General features: G+C 54.6%; 1 protein-coding gene and 1 pseudogene across 1 annotated transcript in view; one reads left to right on the forward strand and one right to left on the reverse strand.

Annotated features, from left to right (window-relative positions):
- Positions 1-16,723, forward strand: part of LOC135405272 (zinc finger protein 501-like) — an 895,895-nt gene that overhangs the window by 132,623 nt on the left and 746,549 nt on the right. The gene's annotated exons all lie outside the window — the stretch shown is intronic.
- Positions 1,052-16,723, reverse strand: part of LOC135404562 (zinc finger protein 850-like) — a 147,430-nt pseudogene continuing 131,758 nt past the window's right edge.

Below are 16,723 nucleotides of genomic sequence, written 5' to 3' on the forward strand. Positions count from 1 at the left end.
TTCCGTTCCAACACTGCAACCTGTAAATTGTCCAGATGGTCTAAAGATGTCCAGATTATTGAAAACCTTCCATATTTTTGTTTTCAGGGAGAGAGAAATATTTGATGAAGAAATCCAGTAAAGGCAAAAGTGCAAGGCCAACCCTCAGCCTGCGGAGAGCTGAGGGGTGGCACCGGCAGCCCCAGAATTACATAGGGAAAATAAGAAACAGGAATTTTGGTGTGAGATCGAGCTTTTTTCAGTGGGGTTGATCCACTTTGAGGTGACAGATTGATCCCTCTTGACTTTTGGGATGCAGAGCTGGGAGAGACTGGAATGTTAATGGTCCATGGCTCCAACACTCTCCAGTTGCAGAAGCAGTGGGGGCTTTGCTGCCCGAGGGCAATGGAACTGCCTGGGGCAGAGGGGGGAACACCCACCCCTGGAGGGGACAGGCTGGGCTTGGAGCCAGAGAGGGGAAGTGCTATTTTTATGGTTTTATATCACTATAAACAGGAGCCAAAACTGTCCCAAATCTACTTTACACGGAAATAAAATTTTCCTAAACTAAACCCTATAGATAGATAGATAGATAGATAGATAGATAGATAGATAGATAGATAGATAGATAGATAGATAGATAGATAGATAGATAGATAGATAAACTATCCTCAGGGGGGAGTGGCCTCTGCATCTTTCTACTCTGATACTTTCTTTTCCCTTCTACATTTTCTTAAGTGTTATTTTTACGCTTTCATATCACTATATACAGGAACCAAAATGGCTCCAAATCTGCTTTACATGGCAACCCAACTGTTCTAAAATAAACACTACATATATATATCTATAAACACTGATTATTCACTGTCCTTTCACTCTAATCTGCCCAAGGGCTGGATTAACAAGACCCTGGGTCACCCTCACTGTCAGGGGGGTCGGGAGAGGGGCTGGACATGGAGGAAGCTTCTGGCAGCTGCTCACAGAACCCACCCCTGGAGCTCCCCTGCTACAAAAACATGGCCATCCAGACCCAATACAGTGCCCAGCATGGATGACCTGGAACCAGGTCTGTCCTCAACGTGGGTCCCTGTGGATCATCCAATAAAGGTCCTCCAATAGCTGACGGAGTTGGAGCAGCGGCCGAAGCTCTTCCCGCAGTCGGGGCACTGGTAGAGCTTCCCTTACCGGTGGGTCCGTTGGTGTCTGGTCAACTTAGAGCTCTCGGTGAAGCTCTTCCCACACTCCCCACACTTGTAGGGCCTCTCCCCTGTGTGGATGCGCCGGTGGGTGACAAGGTGGGAGTTCCGGTTGAAGCCCTTCCCACAGTCGGTGCAGCGGAAGGGCCTCTCATCCGTGTGCGTCCGCTGGTGCACAAGGAGAGTGGAGCTGGTCCTGAACCTCTTCCCACATTCCAAGCACTTGTAAGGTCGTTCCCCAGTGTGGATGAGTCGGTGGATGTGGAGGGTGGAGCTGTAACTGAAGCTCTTCCCACATTCCCAACACGTGTAGGGCCGTTCCCCAGTGTGCACACCACGGTGTTGGAGGAGGGTGGATCTCTGGCTGAAGCTCTTCCCACATTCCCTACAGGTGTAGTGCCGTTCTCCGGTGTGGATGTGCTGGTGTTCGATCAGGTGGGAGCTGTCCCTGAAGCTCTTCCCACATTCCATACACGGGTAGGGCCGTTCTCCAGTGTGGATGCCCTGGTGGGTGCGGAGGTTGGAGCTCTGGTTGAAGCTCTTCCCACATTCCCTACATGTGTAGGGCCGTTCCCCAGTGTGGATGCGCTGGTGGGTGTGGAGGTTGGACCTCTGCCTGAAGCTCTTCCCACATTCACCACACATGTAGGGACGTTCCCCGGTGTGGATGTGCTGGTGGGTGAGGAGGTTGAAGCTCTTCCTGAAGCTCTTCCCACATTCCAAGCACCTGAAGGGCTTCTGCCTGCTGGGAGGCTGCTCAGGGACCACCAGCTCAGAGCTCCCCCTCAAGCTCCGGCCGCCTTCCCGGCACAGGCTGGCTCTTTCCTCCTCAGAGCACCCTGGGATGGCTTTGGAGCCCCTCCTGCGGGGGGATCTCCGGCCCTTTTCCTCCCCGCTGCCTTCCTGCACCGGGGAGCCCTTCAAAACGGCCTCTCCCACCAGGGTCTCACGGGGGGATTTGTCCTCCGGGCTCTCCATCCTCAGCTCGGGGCCTGGGGCAGGAAGCAAGAAGGACAGGCAGGGGATTTGCCTCCGGCCCACAGGGAAGGCCAAGGACATCCCCCCAACTCCGGCCCCGGCAGGACGGCGGCGCCAGCGGGGTTGTCCTGCAGCCGGGGCCATGCTCGGCTGACAGAGCCAGCACAACACCCGCCCAAAGGGACACTGACTGCCTCCTCACCTGCCTGGGGGGCCCAAGGCATCTTCCTCTTCCTCGCAGCCTCCTCCTCCATCCGCCCAAGCTTTGGGAAGGACAAATCCTGATGGGGGGAAAAACAAGGGCTGAGCGCGTTGGCTTGGGGGTTCCTCCTGCCCAAGTCCATATCTAGAGCTCACTGGGCATCCCATGTCCATAAAAAAACCCAAAACACCAAGATTCAGCCCAGAAAAACCTAAATCTCCAAGATTCAGGCAAAAAAACCCTCAGAAATAGTGAGATGAAGTTCCACCCCCATAAACTGCAAAAAGTTGAGATTCAGCTAAAATATACTACAAAATATGAAGATTAGCCCGCAAAACTCTCCTAGAAGTTCCCCCTCTCTCTCCCCCTCGGGGTTTCAAAGGGTCTCCCCTCTCTGCAAAACTGGGGGTCCCACTTAGGGATGCTGGGAGTGTTGAGGGTGCCAAGAGTACCTCCTCCTCTGCCTTACGCCTTTGGGGTGCCACGTTCCCAGACATTCCCCCTTTCCAGGTTCTCCACTTTGTTGTCCCGGGGATCCCAGGGGTCCCCACTGTCCAGGATTCCCCTTCTCGGTGCTCCCCTCTCCAGTCTCTTGGGGTTCTAGCAGCTCCCACCTCTCCCAGCCTTCCTTGCACTCCAGAGATCAAGGCACGGGGACACCCCCATGGCAACCCCGCTCCCGCTCTCTCCCCTCCTCTCAGCCCTCCTTTCACACCCCTTTCCCACCCGCCCCCCAAACCCCAGCTCCCCTCCATTCCCTTTGGGGGTGACCCACCACCCCTCGTGCTCCCTTTGGGGGTCCCACCCGCTCTTTTCGCTTCTCTCGCCCCTTTCCCATCGTGGCCGCTCCGCTCACCTGACAGCGGCAGGAAGGGCAGGGACAGGGGCGGAGCAGCAACAGCAACAGCAGGAGAACAATCACCCCCCATCCCACGGGAAGGTGGAAGTCGTCCCAAATATCCTGGGGGGAACACGGGGGATCGTGACATACTCAGGCTGCCAGCACAGATTTCCCTGCACAGGCTGCAGTGAGTCAAGCTCTGGAGAGGAGATTGTGCCGGATGGATGGGATTGCAGAGGCTCCCACAGGTCCCCAGCAGGAATCAGCAACCAGGAATAGACACAAAAGGCCCCCCTGAAGAGTTCGGGGGGGAGTGTCCTGTAGGGAGGGGACAGCGTCACCCCACCAGGGCAAGGCTGGCAAGTGGGAGGCTGCTCCAGGGGTCTGCAAGAGGCCTCGTGCTCTGCTCGGCCCCAGCACTGGCTGATACCAACACCCCCGGCTGCCCCCGGCCCTGGGCAGTTCTGCTGCCACAGGCTGTGCCCTCACCGTGGCCCTGCAATGGCCCTGCCTGTCCCTCACCCGTGGCCCTGCCCGTGGCCCTGTCCCTTGGCTCTCTCTCTGCCAGCTCAGTGTGGGGCACACGGGCTGGGGGTCCCTCCCAAGCCCCCCGGGCACCCGGCGTTGGCTGGGGGGATGTGAGGGCTGGGCCTGCTCAGCACAGCCCCGGCCTCGTGCCCAGCACCTCTTTCCTGACCCACACAAGAGCTTCCCAGCCCCCCCAGGGCTCCCCTGCTGCTGCCTCTGCTCCTGGCCCTGCCTTTGCTGCTCCCTTGCCTGGGGCAGCGGCTGCAGGGGGGGGATGGCAGCAGCTTCAGCTCCACGGCACTTCCTGGGGGGAGCTCAGCCCGGGGGGGACGGGCAGGGACCTGATGAGGATGGACAGGGGCCCAGCAGGGACAGACAGGGCCTGCAGGGGAAGGCACAGGGACAACCTGGACCCCCACACTGCCATGGCTGTCTCTGCTCCTCCTTGCAGGCTCCGTGACCAGGCACAGTTTGTGTTCCTGGGTGCCCACCATCTCAGCACTTGGAGACCCTCAAATCAGCGCCCGCAGCTCTGCAGCAAAGCCCCAGCTCACCTGGCACACAGGGGATGGACACAGCACCTGCTCGGGGATGAGCTCTCACAGCTTTGTGTCTTCCCCACCACTGGGCTCTCCTTCCTCAGCAGCACCTCTGCCTTGCACTTATTCTCAGCCTCACCTCAGGGACAGCTCTGGGCTCACCTCCGCGCCACTTCTCAGCCTCACCTCAGGGCCTGGGCTCAAGGACAGGAACCTGCAGGGAGGGGACATCAGGTGCAAGCTCAGGGCTGCCTGCTTGCACTGGCCTCTGGGCTTCTTTCTCCTTCTACAATCATCCCACAACTTAGCCTGTTTTTCTAACACCACACATTTACAGACTAACCTTGGAGATAGATATGGACAGACATCTCTATCACCCTGGGGATGGAGCCTCAAGCATGTGCTGCCATAGGAATGGGAATCACAGAATCACAGAATCAGCCCAGTTGGAAAAGACCTCCGAGATCATCAAGTCCAACCCTTGATCCAACCCTGCCGTGGTTCCCAGACCATGGCACTGAGGCCACATCCACTCTCACCTTCAACACCTCCAGGGACGCTGACTCCACCCCCTCCCTGCCCAGACCATTCCAAGGCCTGATTACTCTCTCTGCAAAAAATTGCTTCCTAATATCCAACCTAAACCTCCCCTGGCACAGCTCAAGACCCAGCCCTCTTGTCCTACTGCTGCTTCCTGGCACAACAGCCCCACCCCCACCTGGCTACAACCTCCTGGCAGGGACTTGCAAAGAGTGATGATTCATGTTGGGGACCTGAGGGAGCCTCTGCAATCCCATCCATGGGACACAATCTACTCTCCAGAACTTGACTCACTGTAGACTTTGCAGGGAAATCTCTGCTCGCAGCTGCATCCTGAGCCCAAGGTCAGTTTGTATCCACAAGTGCTGATCCAATGGGTGCTCTGGGATTGGAGCCTGGGCTCTAATTAACCTCTCCTGTGCTGCCAAACAGCAGGAGCTGTACGGCCAAGGGACAAACTCTGTGATCCCTGTCAGTGTCCATGGCCCCTGTCAGTGTCCTTCAGCGAAACTGGGAGGAGGAAATGAAGAAACTGGTTTGGAACTAAACTGGTGTTAAAGTGGGAAAAAGTTCGTTCCATGGAAATAAAACTTAGACGGTTTTTCCTGGGCTGAACAAGCTCATTCAGGGATGAAGGACTGGGACTTCTGTGGACACTTGTGCTGGTTTCTTTGGTCACTCGTGTTCCTTCAGAGAGCCCCTGGAAACACTCTGCTGTTCACTCCCAGTGCCACCAGTGCCTGGGTCCTGTCTGCAGCAGCAGATTGCAGTGGGACGGGAGAAATGCTTTTCTGAGCCTCTGGGCTGGACACAGGCACAGCCTGACCCTGAACCCAAGGGAAACAAAGACAAATTCCATGGCTTTAGCTGGACCAAGGGTGGGGGGGTTTTCCTGAGGGCAGCACTAACCAGACTTTTGTGTGTGTGTGTGAGACAGGCAGAACCACAAATGCCTGCACAGCCCAGAGCAGTCAGTGTGGGGCTGTGCTTGCTGCTGCAGAGACCCCCAGGGGACAAACCCAGGCAGGAGTTTGGGTTTATTCCTTGCTCTGTGTCAGTGGAATAGAATGTTCCACAGGAGCTCTGTCCCCCTCTGTGGCACCAGGTGGCTCAAAGCTGAATATGGAGGGGGTCAAGTGCAAGTTCCCTTCTGAAGTGTGTGTCCCTAAGGAGGACACTTGTTCTATTACTGTTTATTATTTGTAATATCTTATAGATCTATCATACAACACCTAAGGATGGACTCTATGGAATATGTGCCATATATATGATACAGAATATATCTGATTATTGCTTTATCTGCCTGTCCAGACAGATATTGTGTATGCAGAGATTGTATTTGAGGGATATGTTCCTCTCAATACCCTGTGAGCTCCACTCCCAAGGCCAGCAAATTCCTGAAGCTTCCCCTTCTGTGCCCTGCAGGTTTTGGCAGATTTGCAAGAGCAGGGGAATCATTCCCTGCAGCCCCTTTGCACTGTAGGAAATGGGAGCCCTGTGCACATCCTGCTGCCTCCAGATTCCTTTCTGGGTGTGGGAACGACCCTGTGGGGAGCAAAGAAATGCCTGGTTCTGCAGGAGCTGCAGATGCTCAAGGGGCAGCTGGACCAACTCAGGGGACTGAAGGGGGCCTGGGGGGCTTTGGGGTCCGGGAGGGTCCTGGGGGAGCTGGGGAGGGGCTTTGGGAATTGGGGGGACAGACCAGTACAGACCAGGACAGACCAGTACAGACCAGTACCTCCTCACTGTTTCCCAGATCTCTCCTGGAGCAGGGCCAACTTGTTGTGGGACACCTGAGCCCCCCCAGTGCCCTCCCAGTACAGCCCAGTGCCCCCAGTACAGCCCACTCTGTTCCTGTCCCAGGGTGCCAGGTGATCCCTCTTTGAGGGGGGTTGAAGTGATTTGAGGGGGGGCTGTGGGAGATTTGGGGGGATCTGAGGAGTTTGGATGGGGATTTGGGGGTTTTGAGTGCCTTTAGGGAAGTTAAAAGAGGTCTTGGGGACATTGGGGGCTCAGAGGTACCTATGGGGGGAGGGGATTAAATGGAAAATGGAGGTTAGGAGACATTTGGGATGGGTTAATGAGGCCTGGGCGGGCAGAGGAGGGGCTGCACCAAGAGCAGGTGAGTCTTGAGACCCCCCCTGGTGTCCCCAAGACCCTCTTGGTGTCCCCAGTTCCTCCCTTGACACCCTGAGGCCCCCCTGGTGTCTCCAATGTTCCCAGGGACTTCCCATAGCCCTAATTCCCCCCTGGCACCCCCATTTCCACTGTCCCCAAACCCCTCCCCACTGTCCCCAAACCCCATCCCTGACGTCCCCAACCCTCCATCTCATCCCAGGAGCCCCCCCTGGACCCTCTGACCGCAAAAACACCCCACTCATGCTACCAGAAAGACCAAGGGCATCTGGAGAAACACTGGGGACAGTTGGGGGGCTTTGTGGGGCCCTGGGTGATTACTGGGGGATACTGGGACACACTGGGGGGAACCGAGGGACACTGGGAGGGACTGGGGAGTTAATGGGGGATTACCAGGACACAGCGGGGGACACTGGCAGGTTACTGGGCCATACTGGGGGTTACTGGGTGCTCACTGCAGGATCACTGGGCCATCCTGGGGGGCAGTGGGAGGTCACTGGGACACACTGGCTGGTCACTGAAGGGGTCACTGGAAAGTCACTGGGATATACTGGGGTCTAAGGATTCCCTTACCCGGATATGGTACATTTCCCCTCCCCCGGATTTTGGGGGCCATCCCTAGGACCCCTTCTTTTTGGGGCTGGGGGACCCCCTGGACCCACTGCTGGGCTTTAGGGGACCCCCCAAAATGCCCTCAAAACCCCTGAAAGCCCCCCCTCGACACATCAAAACCTTCTCAAGGTCCCCTCAAATGCCCTCAGAGACCTCATCCCTCCCCAGCACCCTCTAAACCCTCTCAGTGACCCGCAAAACCCACCCGGGACCCCCCGAGTCCCCTTTAGGGACCCCCCAATCCCCCTCAGAGACCCTCAAAACCGTCTAAGACCCCGTAAACCCCCTAGAGACCCCAAAACTGCCTAAAAGGTCCCGCCAGGACCCCCAAACCCCCTCAGAGACCCCCAAACCCCACCTGGCACCCCCCAAATCTCCTCAGAAACCAAAACCCCCTCAGAGACCCCCAATCCCCTTCAGGAACCTTCAACCACGCCCTGAGTCCCCTCAGGACACCGAACTCCCTCAGAGACCCCTCAAAACCTCCTCGGTTATCCCCGAACCCCCCCGCTAAACCCTCCCGAGCCCCCCCGGGGGGACTCACAGCACTCAGAGCGAACCGCAGGCCCCGCCGCCATCACCGAGTCCCGGCTGCGCGCGCACCGCGTTCAGAGAACGCCGCCGCAGCCAATCAGCGCGCGGCCACGCCCCCGCAGCCCCGCCCCCGCCCCTGCCGCGTTGGCTGCCGGGAATCGGTGATGGCGGCGGGTCGGTCGGTGAGCTCTGAGTGCAGGCGGGGGGTGCGGGAGAGCGGGGTCTGGGGATCCCCTCGGGGGCTGCGGGGAGCGCGGCTGTGGGGGGAAAGGCTGCAGGGCTCGGGAGGGTTTAGCGCGGCGGATCGGGGGTTCCCGAGGGTCAGAGCGCAGGGCCTTGGAACCGTCTCGGGGGCCGCGGGGCTCGGGAGGCCTCCCAAGAACCCGGATGTTCGATTCGATTGCTGGGAAAGTCCCTCGGAAAAAAAATTCAAAACCACCCAACGAAAAAAAGAACCCTAAAAAAAGGAAAAGTGAGAAAAAGGTCAGGAAAAAACTGCAAGCGCCAGGATGATTTTATTGCTTTGCTTCAGTTTTTCCTTGGTCTCCTTCTCAGGTTCTTTGCTCCCTTCCTTTACAGAAAGTTCTTCTGCTGTTGTGTGGTTTTGTGGTCCCTTAGGGGCTTTTAGGGGTCCCTGAGGAGGTTCTGGGGGGTCCCTCAATGGGTTTGGGAATCCCTGAGGGAGTTTTGGAGTTTCCGAGGGAATTGGGAGGTCCTGGGGGCTTTGGGGGGAGGGGTGTCTTTGAAGCAGTTTTGTGGGTTTCTAGGGGGATTTATGGAGTCCCAGACGGTTTTGAGGGTCCCTGAGGGGGTTTTTGAGGTCTCTGAAGGGGCTTGGGGGTCCCAGGTGGGTTTTGCAGGTCACTGAGAGGGTTTAGGGGATCCTGGGGGGGAGATGAGGTCTCTGAGGGGATTTGGGGTGTCTTTGACGAGGTTTCGATGGGTCCAGGGGTGGATTTCTGAGAGGATTTCAGGGGTTTTGAGAGGATTTTGGGGTGTCTCCGTGTGAGTCCTGCCTGGCCACGGCCAACTAAAACTCCTATGATGCCATTTCTCATCCCACCACAGCGCCTCTGCCAGCCCAGCAGACCAACCCCAAGGAAAGGGGATCCCAATTCTCCCCTTGAACCCCAGAGACCCCCAAAACTCAGCACACAGAGGCCCCAAAGGAGGGGGGTCTGGGTGTCCCCTAAAGCCCAGCAGTGGGGTTCAGGGGATCTCCCAGCCCCCAGGGGAGGGGTCCTGGGGGTGCCCCCAAAAGTCCAGGGGGAAGATGTAGCAGAACCGACTAAGGGGATCCCAGTGCCCCCAGTATATCCCAATGACCTCCTACTGGCCCTCAGTATGGCCCAGTAACCCCCTCAGTGACCACCCAGTGTGTCCCAGTGACCTCCCACTGCCCCCCAGTATGGCCCAGTGATCCTGCAGTGAGCACCCAGTAACCCCCAGTATGGCCCAGTAACCTGCCAGTGTCTCCCCGTGTGTCCTGGTAATCCCCCAGTAACCCCCTAGTCCCTCCCAGTGCCCCCCCAAAGCCCCCCAACTGTCCCCAACGTGTCCCCAGATGCCCTTGGTCTTTCTGTTACTGTGGGGGGAGAGAGCATTTTTGTGGTCAGAGGGTCCAGGGGGGGCTCCTGGAGGGAGATGGAGGATTGGGGACATCAGGGATGGGGTTTGGGGACAGTGGGGACAATGAGGAGGGGTGTGGGGACAGTGGAATTGGGGGAATTATGGCCATGGGGAGGCCCTGGGGACATTGGAGACACCAGGGGGGTCTCAGGGTGTTAAGGGGGGAATTAGGGACACCAAGAACGTCTTGGGAACCCCAAGGGGGTATCAGGACTCACCTGCTCTTGGTGCAGCCCCTCCTCTTTCCCCCTAGACATCATTAACTCCCCCAAATGTCTCCCAACCCCCCTTTTCCTTTTAATCCCCTCTCCCTACAGATCCTTTGACCTCCCAAGACCCCTTTTAACTCCCCTAAATGCACTCAAAGCACCCCAAAATCCCCCAAATTCCTATCCAACCACCCCCTCAAATCTCCCCTAGCCTCCTCTCAAATCCCTTCCAGCCCTCCCCAAAGAGGGATCACCAGGTACCCTGGGACAGGAACACAGTGGGCTGTACTGGGGGCATTGGGCTGTACTGGGAGGGCACTGTGGGGGCTCAGGTGTCCCAGGGCAACGTGGCCCAGCTCCAGGAGAGATCTGGGGAGCAGTGAGGAGGTACTGGTCTGTCTTGGTCTGTACTGATCTGTCCTGGTCTGTTCTGGTCTGTCCTGGTTTGTACCCCCAATCCCCAAAGCCCCTCCCCAGCTCCCCCAGGACCCTCCTGAACCTCAAAGCCCCCCAGGCCTCCCCAGGCCCCTGACTTGGTCCTGCTGCCCCTTGAGCATCTGCAGCTGCTGCAGAACCAGGCATTTCATCAGCAAATGTGCAGCTGACACCAAGCTGGGGGTGTGTTGATGTGCTGGAAGGCAGGAGGGCTCTGCAGAGGGACCTGTGTGAGGAAGAGTGTGTCAGCAGGAGCAGGGAAGTGATTGTTGGGCTGGAGTGAGCGCTGGTGAGGCCACCCCTGGAGTGCTGTGTCCAGCTCTGGGCCCCTGAGTTGAGGAAGGCCCTGGAGGGGCTGGAGCAGGTGCAGAGAAGAGCAGCGAGGCTGGGGAAGGGAGTGGAGCACAAGTGGTGTGAGGAGAGGCTGAGGGAGCTGGGGGTGTTGAGGCTGGAGAAGAGGAGGCTCAGGGGAGACCTCCTGACTGTCTGCAAGTCCCTGCCAGGAGGTTGGAGCCAGGTGGGGGTGGGACTGTTGTGCCAGGCAGCAGCAGTAGGACAAGAGTGCTGGGTCTTGAGCTGTGCCAGGGGAGGTTTAGGTTGGATATTAGGAAGCAATTTTTTCCCCAGAGAGTAATCAGGCCTTGGAAGGGGCTGGGCAGGGAGGGGGTGGAGTCAGTGTCCCTGGAGGTATTGAAGGTGAGAGTGGATGTGGCCTCAGTGCCATGGTCTGGGAAGCACAGTGGGGTTGGATCCAGGGTTGGACTTGATGATCTCAGAGGTCTTTTCCAACGTGGCTGATTCTGTGATTCTGTGATTCCCATTCCTATGGCAGCACATGCTTGAGGCTCTATCCCCAGGGTGATAGAGATGTCTGTCCATATATATCTCCAAGGTTAGTCTGTAAATGTGTGGTGTTAGCACATCCCCGGGCTGAGCTCCCCCCAGGAAGTGCCGTGGAGCTGAAGCTGCTGCCATCCCCCCCCTGCAGCCGCTGCCCCAGCCAAGGGAGCAGCAAAGGCAGGGCCAGGAGCAGAGGCAGCAGCAGGGGAGCCCTGGGGGGGCCGGTAAGCTCTTGTGTGGGTCAGGAAAGAGGCGCTGGGCACGAGGCTGGGGCTGTGCTGAGCTGCCCAGGGCTGGGTCTTCAGCCGGGGGTGTTGGTACCAGCCAGTGGTGGGGCCGAGCAGAGCACGAGGCCTCTTGCAGAGCCCTGGAGCAGCCTCCCACTTGCCAGCCCTGCCCTGGTGGGGTGACACTGTCCCCTCCCTACAGGATACTTCCTCTGAAATCTTCAGGGAGGCATTTTTTGTTGCTGGTTCTTGCTGGGGACCTGAGGGCCTCTCTGCAATCCCATGCATGGGACAGAATCTCCTCTCCAGAGCTTGACTCACTGCAGACTTTGCAGGGAAATCTGTGCTGGCAGCCCGAGTATGTCCCGACCCCGCACGCTCCCCCAAGGATATTTGGGATGAGTTCCCCCCTCCTAGGCACCCATGGGATGTGGGGCAATTGTTCTCCTGCTGTTCCTGTTCCTGCTCCACCCCTGGCGGCTCTTGTGGGTGGACAGGAGGTGTTTTTTGGGGGTGTCAGGCTGGGTTGGAGGCAGAGCCCCGGCGGTGGGTGGGGGGATGCAGGTCCCCCCCACAGTGGGGGTTGGTGTTGCTGAGTCAGGCCCCGCCGGCTCCATTGTCAGCCCGGTGCCGGCGGGGGGGACACAGCGGGTTTGGGGCCCCCCGGGAGTGCCGGGGGTGGGTGTGGAGCCCGGGAGCTGCCGAGTGTGGAGGGCGGAGCGGGGAGATGCCGGAGCTGGGGGACCCCCGGCAGCCTGGAGGGGGGAGCACGGAGAGGGAGGAGCCCTGGGACCCCCGGGGAGCCTTGAAGGGGGGACGCAGAGAAGGGGAAGCCTGGACAGTGGGGACCCCTGGGATCCTTGGGACAATGAATTGGAGAACCTGGAGAGGGGGAATGTCTGGGAACGCAGCACCCCGAAAGCGAGAGTCAGAGGAGAAGGAACCCTTGGGACCACCGATACTCCCAGCATCCCTAAGTGGGACCACCAGCATCTCAGAAAGAGTAGCTGTTACCAACCCCAGAGGGGAGAGACCAGAGAGGGGTGACTCCTGGGAGAATTTCTTTGGCTTAACCTTCATATTTTGGAGTAGTTTTTTAGTTGAATCTCAGCTTTTTACAGTTTTGGGGGGCGAGGGTCTTGTTGCTATTTTTGAGGGGGTTTTTACCTGAATCTCAGAGGTTTGGGTTTTTCTGGGCTGAATCTTGCTGTTTTGGAGGTTCTTCTGGTCACAGGATGCTCGGTGAGTTCTAGAGATGGACTTGGGCAGGAGGAACCCCCAAGCCAACGTGCTCAGCCCTTGTTTTCCCCCCCATCAGGATTTGTCCTTCCCAGAGCTTGGTCGGATGGAGGAGGAGGCTGCGAGGAAGAGGAAGATGCCTTGGGCCCCCCAGGCAGGTGAGGAGGAAGTCAGTGTCCCTTTGGGCGGGTGTTGTGCTGGCTCTGTCAGCCCAGCATGGCCCCGGCTGCAGGACAACCCCGCTGGCGCCGCCGTCCTGCCGGGGCCGGAGTTGGGGGGATGTCCTTGGCCTTCCCTGTGGGCCGGAGGCAAATCCCCTCCCTGTCCTTGTTGCTTCCTGCCCCAGGCCCCGAGCTGAGGACGGAGAGCCCGGAGGACAAATCCCCCCGTGAGACCCTGGTGGGAGAGGCCGTTTTGAAGGGCTCCCCGGCGCAGGAAGGCAGCGGGGAGGAAAAGGGCTGGAGATCCCCCCGCAGGAGGGGCTCCAAAGCCATCCCAGGGTGCTCTGAGGAGGAAAGACCCAGCCTGTGCCAGGAAGGCGGCCAGAGCTTGAGGGGGAGCTCTGAGCTGGTGGTCCCTGAGCAGCCTGCCAGCAGGGAGAAGCCCTTCAAATGCTTGGAATGTGGGAAGAGCTTCAGCAGGAGCAACACCCTCCTCACCCACCAGCACATCCACACTGGAGAACGGCCCTACCCTTGTGGGGAATGTGGGAAGAGCTTCAGGCAAAGCTCCAAGCTTATCCAACATCAGCGCATCCACAGTGGGGAATGGCCCTACACATGTAGGGAATGTGGGAAGGGCTTCAGTGACAGGTTCACTCAACGCACCCACCAGCACATCCACACTGGGGAACGTCCCTACAGGTGTGGGGAATGTGGGAAGAGCTTCAACTGCAGCTCCAACCTCCTTATCCACCAGCGCATCCACACTGGAGAACGTCCCTACACGTGTGGGGAATGTGGGAAGAGTTTCAGGCACAGCTCCACCCTCCACTCCCACAAGCACATCCACACTGGGGAACTACCCTACACGTGTGGGGAATGTGGGAAGAGCTTCAGGAACAGCTCACACCTCCGTATCCACCAGCACATCCACACTGGGGAGCGGCCCTACACGTGTGGGGAGTGTGGGAAGAGCTTCAGGCACAGCTCCAATCTTCACGCCCACCAACGCATCCACACCGGAGAACAGCCTTACACTTGTGGGAAATGTGGGAAGACGTTTCAGACCAGCTCTCATCTTCTCAGGCATGAGCAGACACACACGGATGAGAGGCCCTTCCGCTGCACCGACTGCGGGAAGGGCTTCAAGCAGAATGCTCACCTCGTCACCCACCAGCGCATCCACACCAGGGAGAGGCCCTACAAGTGTGGGAAGAGCTTTACCCACAGCTCTACCTTGACCAAACACCAACGGACCCACCAGTAAGGGAAGCCCTGTGAGTGCCCCGACTGCGGGAAGAGCTTCGGCCGTAGGACTGACACACAAAAAAGGTTTCAAAAGGTCTTCAGGATTTTGAGTATGTGCACTCCAACATCAGTTTATTCTTTTGAATATGTGTAACTTTAACCTCATTTTAGTCTGAAAGCCAAATTCACCACTACCCTGTTCCTCGATAAATGACCAGTTACACTGAAGCAAAGAGCACTGGAACCAGTGCAACAAGCCCCAGTCTGACTTTCACACCTGCCCACGTGTCCTGTTTTCTGCTGCTCTACAGACTTCCTTGTTTAAAATACAATGGGAAAATGAATAGTTTTTGGGGTTGTTTTGGTTTTGGGCTCGGGTTTCCCCCCCCCCCCACTGTTCTCATTAACCTCATTTCAAATCTATTTCAGTGTTTGAAGATGAATTACAATTTTGAATGATTTTTAATGTTAATGCCTTGACCAAAGTATCAAAACATGAAAAATAAAAAAATAAAAAACCACTACAAAGCTGTCCATTATTGTGACAATCAAACACTCAGAAGTACGAACTTAAGCACAGTGAAAACCCCATAAGACCATTAAAATAATTTTAATATTTATATATTATTATATTTTTACTAAGCTTAACATAAGGAAATTTTATTCCTTACATCAGCTTTCCCCACCTCTCAAAAAGGTAATTTAGTTACATCTTAGTCACCCTTGAAAGGCTCTTTCCAGCTGGGTTGGCCTCTGCCTTAGACACTCATGAGATCTGCCAAAACCAACTTAAGGGCAAGTTTCCCCACCAGGTTCAACTGCATTGGTTGTACCAAAAACTTTGCAAGTAACCCCACAACTTTCATCTTAAACTCTTCTCTCAACTTTTTAAAATAATTAGCAGTAAACAGACCTGACAATGTGTTATAATTAAGAACACGTTCTTGTTCTCAGAGTTATTCATACATCAAAAAGATGCCACAGAATGGCCAAAATATTAATAGCAACTTCTACACTTTGGAAATCCACATTTGGTTTTTAAAGATTTCACAGTGGTTGTTTCCTTAGGAATTCAGGCACATTTTACTAACAAGTTTCAATAAAGTTACAAAAACATCTTCCTCCACTAAGACACAGGCAGTCATCCTAACCTGAGGTAGGCACTGAAAAGCCCAATTTTTTTCTTAGCTGTCACGAGTCTTTCATTCCTTCTGTCACATCAATTAGGCATCAGCCCATTTTTCAAGCTGCTGTTACCTACCAGCTCCTGCTTTGGTTTCCAAGCCCAGTATTTTGGCCACGATAAAATCAGGGACCTGGGCAGTCATGTCAGAATGACAAAGAGTACTGACACCCCCTGCCAAGGGAGACAAACCATTCCCAACCTCGACCAAAGGTTCAAGGCAACGATTCTGAAACAAAATTTACAAAGTTTTTCTCTTCAGTTTTTTGATGAATACCATTTTATTTGAACATTTATTTTATTTAAACATTTTTTATATATTTACATTTTTTTATATTTAAGGCGCAGGAATTCAAATTTATATTTAGGTATCATTTTATTCAAATATTTATTTTATTTAAACATTTTTTAGGTATTTATATTTTTTATATATTTAAGGCAAAGGAATTTGAATTTATATTTGGATACCATTTCATTTAAACAATTTTTATTTAAACATTTTTTATATTTTTATTTGTATTTTTTAATATATTTAAGGCGTAGGAATTCGAATTTATATTTGGGTACCATCTTATTTAAACATTTATTTTATTTAAACATTTTTTATATCTTTATTTATATTTTTTTAATGTATTTAAGGCGTAGGAATTTGAATTTTTATTGGGATACCATTTTATTTAAACATTTATTTTATTTAAACATTTATTTTATTTAAACATTTATTTTATTTAAACATTTTTTACATATTTATATTTTACCACCATCAGATGTTCTGTAAGCACAACAGTCAAAGCACAAGTCACGTAGGTTTGGGTATTTTTAGCTAAGGCTGTTTGCCAGGTTTCTCACATTTAGAGAGGAATTCCCGGTAAGATGTGACTTTATTCACAGATGCACTCTTTTTTGGATGTTAGTTTGAAAGAATAAACTTTATTGCCTTAAGCAAAGTATGTCAACTTCAATAAAGCTCCTGGTGTTTTCAAGTATTTTCCTTCTTCTCTTAAAAAAATGGAAAATAAACATCAGTGCTTCAACTAAACATTATCTACGCTCACCAGAGAGGGCAATACTGGATCTTTCAGGATCCACACATTTGGATGCTTTTGCAATTGGTGTTTGAAGCAACTTCTTTTGTAGACAACTGTTGCATTAAGTAAATTAAGGCTTTCACATTCAGCCCCTTCCTTTAGGTAAGGATTATAAACCAGGAAAGGAGGGAAGAATTACTCGGTGTGTAACTGAAAGCCCAAAGTCCTACCCAAGAAACCAGATGTGACAACAGCTCATTTACAACCCAGTGAGAAAACAAACAAAAATGCACACAGAAAGATTCAGGAGTCATGTGAAGATGAATATAAAAATGGAACATGAGTCACATGTTTTAGAGATTCGAGCAGATGACTGGGGGCTAGAAAGGTGTCAGTGGATGGCACAGGAAGAGTTTTGAGGAAGAGCTGGAAGGAGAAA

The sequence above is a fragment of the Pseudopipra pipra genome, chromosome W (assembly GCF_036250125.1).
Source record: "Pseudopipra pipra isolate bDixPip1 chromosome W, bDixPip1.hap1, whole genome shotgun sequence".
Lineage (NCBI taxonomy): Eukaryota > Metazoa > Chordata > Aves > Passeriformes > Pipridae > Pseudopipra > Pseudopipra pipra.